At 35.7% G+C, this 12,257-nt stretch overlaps 1 protein-coding gene across 1 annotated transcript in view; it reads left to right on the plus strand.

Annotated features, from left to right (window-relative positions):
- Nucleotides 1-12,257, plus strand: part of LOC149172514 (nematode resistance protein-like HSPRO2) — a 28,038-nt gene that overhangs the window by 14,163 nt on the left and 1,618 nt on the right. The gene's annotated exons all lie outside the window — the stretch shown is intronic.

A 12,257-nucleotide genomic window follows, 5' to 3' on the forward strand; every position in this document is an offset into this window, starting at 1 on the left:
TTGATTGATAGTGGAAGTACCCATAATTTCATCCATCAAAAAATAGCAGAAGTAGTGCATTGTTTTGTACGGGCAGTCTCTAACTTCCAAGTCCAAATTGAAGATGGGGGCACAATGAAATGTGAAGGCCGCTGTGAAAATGTCAAACTTCAAATGGGGGATTATCAGTTAAAAACCCACATGTTTTCCATACACATGGGGGGTTGCGACGTTGTCCTAGGCACTGAATGGCTCCGCACTCTTGGGCCAATCACAATGGATTTCCAGGAGTTATATATGAGTTTTATGTAGAACAACTCCACACATACCCTCCGTGGACTCCAGGCGGGAGCCCCCTCTATCATCAGCTCGCATAGGATGGAAAAATTGTTAAAAAAGGGCCATCATGGAGTGGTCGCTCAATTTAATGCCATCCAGGTAGTTGAAACCCTGTCTCTGCCAATTCATCCTGAGATGCAACAGATTTTAAATAACCATCAGACGGTCTTTGACAAGCCTCATGAGCTTCCACCCTCGCGAGGGGAACATGATCATAGCATCACCTTGGTTCCAGGGGCCCAACCCCCAAATGTGCGGCCATACAGATATCCGTTCACCCAAAAGAATGAAATAGAAAAAATCATCAAGGAATTGTTGGAAGAAGGTGTCATTCGTCCCAGCATTAGTCCTTATTCATCCCCAGTGGTCATGGTCCTCAAGAAAGATGGGGAGTGGCGGATGTGTCCCGACTTTAGGGCCCTCAATAAGTTGACAATCAAAGATAAATTTCCCATCCTGGTGGTTGACGATTTGCTGGACGAACTCAATGGGGCTCAATTATTCACTAAGTTGGATCTTCGCTCAGGCTACCACCAAATTTGCATGAAGGAAGTCGACATTCCCAAGATAGCTTTCAGAACTCATGAAGGCCATTATGAGTTCCTGGTCATGCCATATGGTCTCTGTAATGCCCCCTCTACTTTTCAGAGCCTTATGAATCACATTCTAAAACCATATCTCAGAAAATTTGTCCTTGTCTTCTTCGATGACATCCTCATCTATAGTGGCACTTGGGCGGCACATCTTCAGCATGTAGATCTACTCTTGCAACTTCTCCGCAAGCATAAATTATTTGTCAAGATGTCTAAGTGTTCGTTTGTCAAGGTGGACCCCAAAAAGATCCAGGCAATGCAAGAATGGCCTCAACCTAATACCTTGAAGAGCTTGAGAGGATTTTTGGGTCTCACAAGCTATTATCGTAAATTTGTCCGCAACTATGGCCGCATAGTGAAGCCCCTCACTCAACTCCTAAAGAAAAATTCCTTCTTCTGGAACGAGGAAGCACAACAAGCATTTACCGCTCTAAAAAACGCCATGTGTTCCACTCCTGTCTTAGCACTACCTGACTTCACCAAATACTTTGTCATTGAATGTGATGCTTCGGGTACAGGTATTGGGGCGGTCTTAATGCAGGAAGGGCGACCATTGGCCTTCACAATCCAACAACTCAGTGGGAGGAATCTGGGCCAATCTACCTACGAGAAGGAAATGATGGCCGTCTTACATGCAGTCGAGACCTGGCGACCTTACTTATTGGGGCGACGTTTCCAAATCCGCACAGATCATCACAACCTTAAATATTTTTTGGAGCAACGCCTATCCTCCCCACAACAAAATAAATGGTTAGCCAAAATGCTGGGATATTATTATGAGATCATTTACAAGAAAGGGAAAGACAACAGTGTAGTAGATGCATTATCTCGCCAATTTGAGGATGAAATTACTCTGCTCGCAATTTCCCTCCCCATTCCAGACTGGATTAAAGAGGCTCGCAGGGAATGGTTTTCACACCCCGGGCTCTCCAAACTCATTTCTCAATTGCAGGTAGATCCTAATTCCAGCAAGGGCTACTCGTGGCAGAATGATATTCTTCGCTACAAGGACAGAGTTGTAATATCACCAACATCCACCCTCAAAAGTCGCATTTTGGCAGAATTGCACTCATCTCCCATTGCAGGACATTCGGGCTTTCAGAAGACGTATGCTCGCACCAGAAGATCTCCTTACTTTCGTAGCAGAATGTGATGTTTGTCAATGCCACAAAGGGGAAACTGTCAACACACAAGGCTCATTACAACCATTGCCCATTCCAGAATCTATTTGGACGAAGGTTTCTATGGATTTCATTACAGGTCTTCCAAAGTCAGGGAACAAGTCAGTCATCATGGTGGTTGTGGACCGACTGTCGAAGTATGCTCATTTCTGCTCCCTACCCCACCCGTTTACACCAAATTTGGTTGCTCAATCTTTCATGGATCAGATATTCAAATTGCATGGCATGCCCACTTCTACTGTGTCCGACCGCGACCCGATCTTCACCAGTAATTTTTGGCAGGAACTCTTCAGAATACAAGGCACTCAACTCAAACTCAGTACTTCATATCATCCGCAAACAGATGGTCAAACCGAAGCCGTCAACAAATGTCTAGAAACCTACCTTAGGTGCTTCACTTCAAAAAAGCAACACCTTTGGGTACAGTGGTTACCTCTGGCTGAATGGTGGTATAACACCAACTATCACGCCACCACCAAAATGACTCCCTATGAAGCAGTCTATGGTCAACTTCCGCCTTCCCCTACTTATTATCTAAAGGGGTGCTCCAAAGTACAAGAAGTGGATCAACTCCTACAACACCGAGCAACCATCCTCACCCATCTTAGAGAGAATCTTCATCAAGCTCAGAACTGCATGAAGCAATAGGCCGACCAACATCACTCAGAGCGCCAATTTCAAGAAGGGGATCAGTTCTTTTTGAGGCTGCAAGCATATAAGCAAACATCACTCAAAGACAAGGGTTGTCAAAAGCTCTCTCCAAAATTCTACGGACCATACCAAGTACTTCAGCGCATTGGAGAAGTGGCTTACAAGTTGGCTTTGCCACCTACGACAAAAATCCATCTAGTTTTCCATGTATCCTGCCTCAAGAAAGTGATTGGGAACAACTGCCGAGTTCAAACCAGTCTACCTGAATTGGACGAAGAAGGGTCAATCTGGCTTCAACCTGAACAGGTTCTAGATACACGAGACAAACACCTGCGCGGCCGCATGATTAAGGAAGTCCTCGTCAAATGGAAAGACACCTCTCCGGAAGATGCAACTTGGGAACCAGCCACTATTCTTCAGCAGTTTCTGCAGCTTCAACCTTGAGGACAAGGCTAGTCTTAAGGGGGAGGGCATGTTAGGGTCCCACCCTAACCCCCTTATTTATGTCATGGGATCACGTCATAGTCAAGAGTCAATAAAGCCCATATTAATATTTGTAAGTGGTTAACCCGCAATTAATGATGGGACCACAGTTAGTTGCAAATGGGCCGTAGTATTAGATAGATGGTATTAATAAAACCCACGGTATTGGCCCGTGGTATTGCATGTATGAGTCATATATAAAGGATAGAGACTCCCTGTGAGGAGCATTGTGTCTTATTTTTGTAATCGAGCTCTGCTCTATTGGAGGTTTCCCCCTCGAAGAAGCATGTGAACATTGCTCTGTGAATAATAAAATCATTGCTATTTTGTGTTCAGGGTATCTTTTTCTTCGCATATTCTGTATTTGGGTATTATTTTGCAGGTTAAGAGCATAACACATTCTTTGCTTGAAGGCTCTGATTGATCTCCTCATGTGAATGACGAGAAGATGTTGAAGAAGGTGAACGTTTACTCGAGTGGGTAGATGGAGCATCGTCCTTTCCTCTTTCTTTTTCCCATTCCTCTCTTGCCATATTCTCCTCAAACGTAATAAATAATGTCTACCATGCGTGCCATCCTGAGGAGGTCCTCGTAGAGATCTATGTTGTTCTCCATTTGCCTTCTTGTTGCATGTTTAATCATGCAATTCACATCAGCAATAAGACCACTCTGATACCAAACTTGATCTAAATCTCTTCAGATACTAGCATTAATCAAGATCTTTAAATCATGTGATGTTAGTAGAATTTCATATGAAAGAGTATGGAAAGCCGCATGTGCATACTGTAAATAACATAAAACATAACGACAATCATCAAATCACATGACATAAAAACATTGATAACAGAGTTCACCTAGTGAGGGTTACATCTCCGGGGCCGATGTTAAGAGTAGGGAGGTTGTTTCATTAAATGTTGCAAGATGATGATTATTACGTACACATTATTCGTCATTACAAGGATACATTCCCTCAACTAGAGTGGCATGTCTCTCCACGAGATGTTCTAAGGAAATATCACTCAAATGGGCGATCCTTCAACATTAGAAGCTAATAAATTCTCACATGACGTGGCATACAAGTATCCTTCAACATAATTGTAACAAGGATCTTGACAACAAAATCATCTCAACCGATGAAAAGAAAGACATGACATAACTGCATCATGTACCTCCACTTTCAGGGATGGCCAGAAAATGCAAAGATTACTGATGAAATAGACTGCAGCATCGAATTCGTGGCATGAAATCATGTATAATGAATATAAAATTGACCCCTCCTTTCTCACACCATCAAATTCTGGATCCTTGAGAATCTCGAAGATTCCCTCAAATATGCCATTCTAGAGATGACTGGAAATCTGCTGCTCAAATGAAAATTTTGAGCACACCACTACACTCCCTGCGAATTTCTGTGAAAAATGAGTATAAATTCTACAACATTTTGCCTTGATAAAAAATCATCCTTTAAGAGAATCTTTTAGATTCCACATGATTATGTAAATATTCCTTGATGTTGGCTACCTGAATTTCTGTTGCTCAGATGGGGAAACAAACCACATCACTACCTTCCCTGTGAAATTCTAGTTCTTTTGAGTATAAAGTTGACATGATTTCGTCACTATGAAAATCACCCTTTAGGGAATCTTTTAGATTCATCACCATTTTGCAAAAAGGAATATTCTGTAGAATATTCCCCTATAATATTATGTCATGAAATACATGTCCATCTTGGCACAGTTCCTCGACTCTAGGTTCCACAGTTACTCCTCTCTCCTCCATCGGCGAATGATAAATGTTGGATTTTAAATAACAATGATTGGCCACTTGGGCCATTGGTTGGCCCATGGATGGCAAGATATTGGGCGGGCGGAGGACCAGGGGTCGACTCACCCAATGGAAATTTTGTTGGCCCAATAAGTTTTGTTGGAATTCGTTTTATGTGTAACTTAGGAAGTCGTTATGAAATGGTTATGGTTAAAGCGGTAACAGTTTGGGCAGATTGTTATGGCCATTTGGTGTGCAGTTACAATGCGTTGTTGTTACGTGGTGTATTGAAATGTGGTAAGACTACCGCATCAACTGTGGGTTTGATTCCTACCAGTCTTGTCTTGTGTAACGACCACATATATGTTGATGATGTTTAAAGGTTGGCGAGATTTGACCACCTACCAAACGTATTTGTTGTTTTTTTTAGTTATATATGTGGTGTGGTTGGGGTCTAGTTGGTCGAGATTGATCGCCGACCAACCAACCCATTCAATTTATTTTTTTTGATTTTTTAATAACCAACCATTCAAAATTAATCCGTTGGTTTTTAAGGGCCACTGGAAGAACTAAAAAGGCGATAGATTCACCCATTCCAGTGGCCGGATTCTGTGAGCCAAGATTCTGCCAAATTGTTGCCTCATTAGTGATCGCCACTTGGCCAAGTTTGACCAAAAATTTGACTGTGAATATCTGGAGCATACAATCTCGGACTTCAAGAACTACAATCTGGTGTTGGTTTCACTTCAATCTAAGGACTTTGATTTATGAGCTTTTCCGTAGCCACTATTGAGTTCTAAGCGTGTATGGAGCCACCTGGATTAGTGGGTGCCAGACCCTAGTCACACCAAGGGGAGAAAGAAACAATACTTGAGCTTAGTTTCACTCCATTGTAAAATGAAGACATTCTTGGGTTTGGTACTGAGAGATAAATAGGTCAAGAAATACAACATTTTCGCCTCCCTATAGGATGTCAAAAGGATGTTGAGGAACTTGCGGTTCTATGTGGATATAATGGATGATCGACTCATGCACGTGGAGATCCATGTTCCTTATGAGTCAAATGGAGGAGATACCAGAGACCCTCCTGGATCAAATGTTCGTGTTCCGATAAATGTGTCTTGTTCAAATAATGAGAAATGATATTGGGTGGTGGGTGATGGCTTTTGGCTCCCTCCTGAAGCACTTGTTTTTTGTTTCTGGTTGGCCCTATGATGGCCTTCTTTCATGGGATTATGATGACATATTTTAGTCGCAGCCATGTTTTTTTGGTTTGGATATGGTCTTTTTTCCCGAACTCTAGTGCATCTTGTCTAGTGTGGGGTTTATATTTCCTAAGTCCTCTTAGTGGAGGGGTCTGGGGTTGGTGGCTATTATGTCATGGGTCTACAACAATGTTCACGCTTTAGCGGTGTGATGGTGACAATGATGCCCTTGGGGACTTTACCTGGCGACATTTCGGTGGGTTTCATGGATGAGTAAGAAGCAATGAAAGTGGTGTTCGTCTCAGTTTTTTTGGCATTACCTCCATCTAAGTTGTAATGCTTCCTTGTTTGGAGGGTTTCCAGGCTTAAATAGGTCAAGAAATACAAATTTTGTATGCATGTAATTAGTATCAGTTGGTATAAGCAACAAAGGTCAAGATAAAGTTGCTAGAACTTCTTATATACGCAAAAACTATTTATATATCTTAATTTTTTTTATTAATACACAATTCTTAAATTCACACAACAACAACAACATAAAAAAAATAATAATTTGATTAATTAATTAATAATTAATAATTAATAATTAATAATTAATAATTAATTTCAATCTTTTATAATATTGACATATTGTTTTACAAACTTCTAAGTAAGAAATAATTTTTAAAAATATTTTTGATAAAATATTCAAAATATATTTACATATATATTAAAATTTCATATTCTAGAAAAGAATTAGATGATTAATAAAAAAATTACCATAGATCAGCAATAAAGTTAAAAAAAAAAATGAAATTTTCAATTTTTTTTCTTTTTCTTTAGCATTTCCAAAAATTCATTTATTTCAAGTTTAATATTCTTAATTTTTAAAACCAATTTTATATATATATCTATATATAGAATAAGTTTTTGAAAACTATCTTTTAAACTAATTTTAGTAATACTTTTAACAAAATCATCACAATTCAACATAGTTGTTAAACTATATATTGTAATATATCGTTAGTTTTTATTATTCAAATAACTCATTGGATTACTTTTATTTTTTTTTACTAAAAATATATTGCTCTTCGAATCTATATCATGTATTGTTTTATTACAAATATTATTGTTATTGATAAATTTCCTAATTTCTTTTTTGGGTTAAAATAAGATTTCAATTTTAATCGGAAAGAAATTAAAATAATTTTAATGATGATTTTTACAAAATCATCACAATTCAACATAGTTGTTAAACTATATAAATGTAATATATCGTTAGGTCTTATTATTCAAATAACTCATTGGATTACTTGTATTTCTTTTTAGTAAAAATATATTGTTTTTCTAATCTATATCATGTATTGTTTTATTATAAATATTATTGTTTTATATATATTAAATAAGATTTCAATTTTAATTGGAAAGAAATTAAAGTGATTTATTTAAAATAACTTAACTATGTAAATTAAATGGCTAATAAATGTGGATGAATATAAAAACACTTAACTACATTAATATTTTACTTGAAATTATTATTGAGTCGAGAGACTCATTTTACAACCCAGGATGATGTGTAACACTATGTCATCAAAGTTGAAATTTTACTCATGCACGGCAAAATAAATTTAAAAAAAATCTAAAAATTAAAGAATTAAATATCTATACAGAATATTTAAATAATGTGGACTCATAAAACATTTTGCACATGAAGAAATTGGATCCCTCTCCACTCACGTTAGATAAGCATTTAAGATGAATCTATGATAATTTTAAAAAATTTAAAAAATTATTTATGTAAAATTCAATGTTTAACAATATATATCTATATATATATATATATATATATATATATATATATATATATATATATATATATATATATATATATATATATCTCAAAATAGTTACTTGATAGTTATTATACATATAAATTTTGTTGTTTTCATAGTTATTAGACATAGAAATTTCACAACATAAATCTTTTCACTTTCACTATTTATTAATGCAACCATATAAATTAGATGGCTGAAAAACATGGATAGGCATCAAAATACTATAATAAACATCAAAACATATACTTATTTATCATAAAAATTAACTAAATTATAACTTTATTTTAAATTGTTATTATTATTTTTTGTATTTAGGTAAACATCAAGACACATACTCATTTATCATAAAAATTAACTAAATTGTAACTTTATTTTAAATTGTTATTATTATTTTTTGTATTTAGGGGAATCAACTTTCAAGCCTTCCTCCTACTAGGTAATAGGTTCATCTCAAAGATTTGAAATTGAGACCCTTATACTCATATTTTCATCTCAAAGATTTGAACTTGAGACCTTTAGACTCACATTTACTTTATATTTTTAAGGGCTTGCCTTTCCTCCTACTAGGCAATAGGTTCATCTCAAAGGTTTAAACTTGAGACCTTTAGACTCATATTTTCATCTCAAATTTGAACTTGAGACCTTTAGACTCACATTTACTTTATATTTTTAAGGGCTTGCCTAGTAAGCTTTCTGAATTGTTATTATTATTGTTAATTATAAAAATAATTCGTATATAAATTAAACATATATACATTTAAAACAAAATTTAACAATATTTTTAATTATGGAAATCCACACCATTTTACCACGCGGATTTTTATTTTGTGAATAAGATGTTTCATAATACCATGGCTTATCAATGCCACATGCCTAAAAAACCATAACTTCCAAAAAAAACAATAATTCATTTCATATGACACTAGTTATTATAACAAAATTTTTAATTAATCAATTTAATTAAAAAACAAAAATAAATCTCATTACTTTAAATATATATTATTTTAAATCTCATATATATTATAAAAAATATTTTAAAATTATTTCACTAAAATTAAAACCATACCATCATTAGTTAAATTAACATTTTGTGACCCATATTCCAAAAAATAACCTTATGACATAGTTACGTTACTTCCATGAGAGTGATCCTTGTTTTCCTTATTGGAAATGGTTATTTTGTTGCAACCAATGTAAAAACTGTCATAATAATATATTCTCCATATTTTGGACCGCATATTGCAATTAGATTATGAAGATAACCTTATGACATAGCTACGTTACTTCCATGAGAGTGATCCTTGTTTTCCTTATTGGAAATGGTTATTTTGTTGCAACCAATGTAAAAACTGTCATAATAATATATTCTCTATATTTTGGACCTCATAATGCAATTAGATTATGAAGAAATATGTAAGGATTCTGGCTCATAATTTAGATTTTCTTTCTCATATAAATTACTATTCATTTGTTTGAAAAAAGAAGAAGGGTAGAGATAAAGGTTAACAACCACCCTTTCATGCATAAAATTCATTTGTTTGAAAAAAGAAGAAGGGTGGAGATAAAGGTTAACAACCACCCTTTCATGCATAAATCTTATCTACGAAATGGGAATGAAGTAATTAAAAATGGTCTAGAAAATAGATTCTAAGGGCCATCAAACCTAGAAAAAAGTTTTAAAAGTACCTTTCTTTAGTCCCTCAACATAAAATTATTTTGATTATCACATAAAAAATTTCATTTAAACCTAAACCATGGTGTGGAACAAGAGAAAAATCCACATGTTATACATCTCAAAATTTACACAATATCCCATGTGCAGGCTAGATATTCCTTCTATATAACATATGTGACATGGCTTAAGACCTTGTGCATAGATCATGAGTTACAGAGGTGAACGTTGTGGCATAAGGCAATTCCTATTTCCACCTCCATAGCAAAGTTAATGGTATGTCCTTACACCATCTGACAACGACAGACAACCTCCTTGACGTCATGGCGCCCTTACATGCTCGACCATGGATCATGGCATGCATCCCTCTCCAGTGATTACAAGTCACGTAGCTCCGGCGACTCTGTCGTCTACCGTGCTCCTACCCATCAACCCTGTGTGCCTCCACTTTGGTCTCCACTCTGGCGTATTGATGAGGCACATTTACGAACCTTACCAACCATCCTCCAAGCAATTCAAACTCCCGGCAATTCAAACTCTCGACAATTCACGCATTGAACTCAAGCGAACAGAGGAGAGGTTACAACCATTGAACTCTGGTGAACAGAGGAGAGGTTACAGAAGGTGATTCAGTGCATGCAGTGCTTCGAGGACAGAAGATTTCAAACGCTCTTTCGACCTATGTCTTGCGTGTATACAGGTATTATTGTATACCCCTGCATACCTTTCTTTTTCATCATGGTCTAACAGTGGCAGTAGCAACCTAGCCGGCCCGAAATTCCTCCCAATATTCAATAATTTCAGCGCATATAGCCCAATTGACATTCCAAGACAGGGAAATTTCACATATTTCCCAAATGCTTCATTAAATTTTACTTTTGCAATTGTAATTCCTATCAGATGTAACACTGGCTGAGTTTTAACTTGATTTATTTACTGTAATTAAGATTGGAATCGATCTCCAGTGATTTGGATTCATAGCACAAACTCAATATGTGAAACGATCCTAAAAATTAAGCATTCTACAATTCAACACAATCAATGTCGATCCAACACATAAAATCTCCATTTAATCAGCGCACAACACATAAAATTCAGAATGCGACACCCGATATGGAATTGGAACTGTAACTGTGAGGGCTCTCCAATGGGTTATAGGAAGGAACAAAACCAAGGCCCATCGTTTTAATAATGATAGAACTTTTAGTGAAATTTTGAAAATGTAGTATACAACTCAGAATTTCAATAATAGAGGAGCTTTTACTGAAAGTTTGAAACTATATGCAGCTGGCCATTGGTGATCGAAAATTTCTTTTCGCAAGGTTAGTGTGCATCCTTTTCATGCCTCGAAGCCGTATTTTAAAAATCCATATGCAACGCGACAAAGCCCTAGCATTTTGAATAGATTCCGAACGACATTTCATGTTTTATGAACTCTTCCCTGGTTAATGATCTGTAATTGATTTAGCATAGATTCCAAAACATGTTTCGATTGATTTAAAGATTTAAATATATTCTAAAGATTCAGAGATTACAGCTCGATTTGCTCACTCCGCCAAACTGTCTTGTAAAAGATAGCAAATTTATTCTAGACCGGTAATATATGGCCAAATTTAGATCACAACTGGACTCACAGTTTGGAATAAATTTTATTTGACTCCTCAAGAATGCGGTGCCATGAAGAATCTTGTTCATCATTCTCACAAGCATCAGTCCTGGTCACAGTTAATTATAAGGAGTATTCCAAAGCCATATGGCTCTGAAAATCTTATTTTGGTTGGAATTTGATTAATAAAAGGTTCAAGTTTCATATGATTAGATGAATTTTAAAAAATTAGGGTTTTGATGAAGTCAGCGCTCGCAAAATTTTATGAGACAATGAAGAACCGTGTTCCGGAATTTTAGTTAGGAAAATCGAAATTTCTTCCCAATGAAGGAAAGTTAAAGTTTTAAAGAATCTTTTTTCTACATGTTTAGTCAAATATCTTGTGACTAAAAGCATTTAAATATCGTAAATGCAGTAAGCAAGCATTTAAAGATTCTAAATAGATAGAAGTTTTTCCTCGCTCTAATTTATTTTTTCCAACGTGATAAAAAAAGATTTAAATTTTTGAATATAATTATAATTTTTTGACGATTCAATTTTTTCTCCTAATGACTTGTTTTTCTCAAAAATCTGCTTTAGGATCGTAAAAATTTTCAATTAAATGTTTGATTAATAAGTATTCGTGTTTCCTATATTCACAAAATCTTACAACAAATCATCTATCCTCATTTCATTCAATTTTATATTATACAAATGAATTATGAATACTGTAGGTATAATATACGCAGTGGAATCGGTAGATGAATCTGGTGTCATCTGTTTGGATGGAGAAATGGAAAACCATAGTAAAAAATCACAAAACAATTGCACAGTCTAATAAATTTGGAATATTGTTGTTAAGGAATCTGTTTAGTTATTAACACTGTGAGTATATATACACAGTGGAAACAATAGATAAATTTGATCTAATAAGTATAAATGGAGAAATAAATAAATGAGGTACACATGGAAACAGCAGAAGGATTCGATG

Source organism: Pinus tabuliformis, chromosome 4_2 (assembly GCF_031772625.1).
Source record: "Pinus tabuliformis cultivar Carrire ecotype Pingquan chromosome 4_2, CPIR1, whole genome shotgun sequence".
Classification (NCBI taxonomy): domain Eukaryota; kingdom Viridiplantae; phylum Streptophyta; class Pinopsida; order Pinales; family Pinaceae; genus Pinus; species Pinus tabuliformis.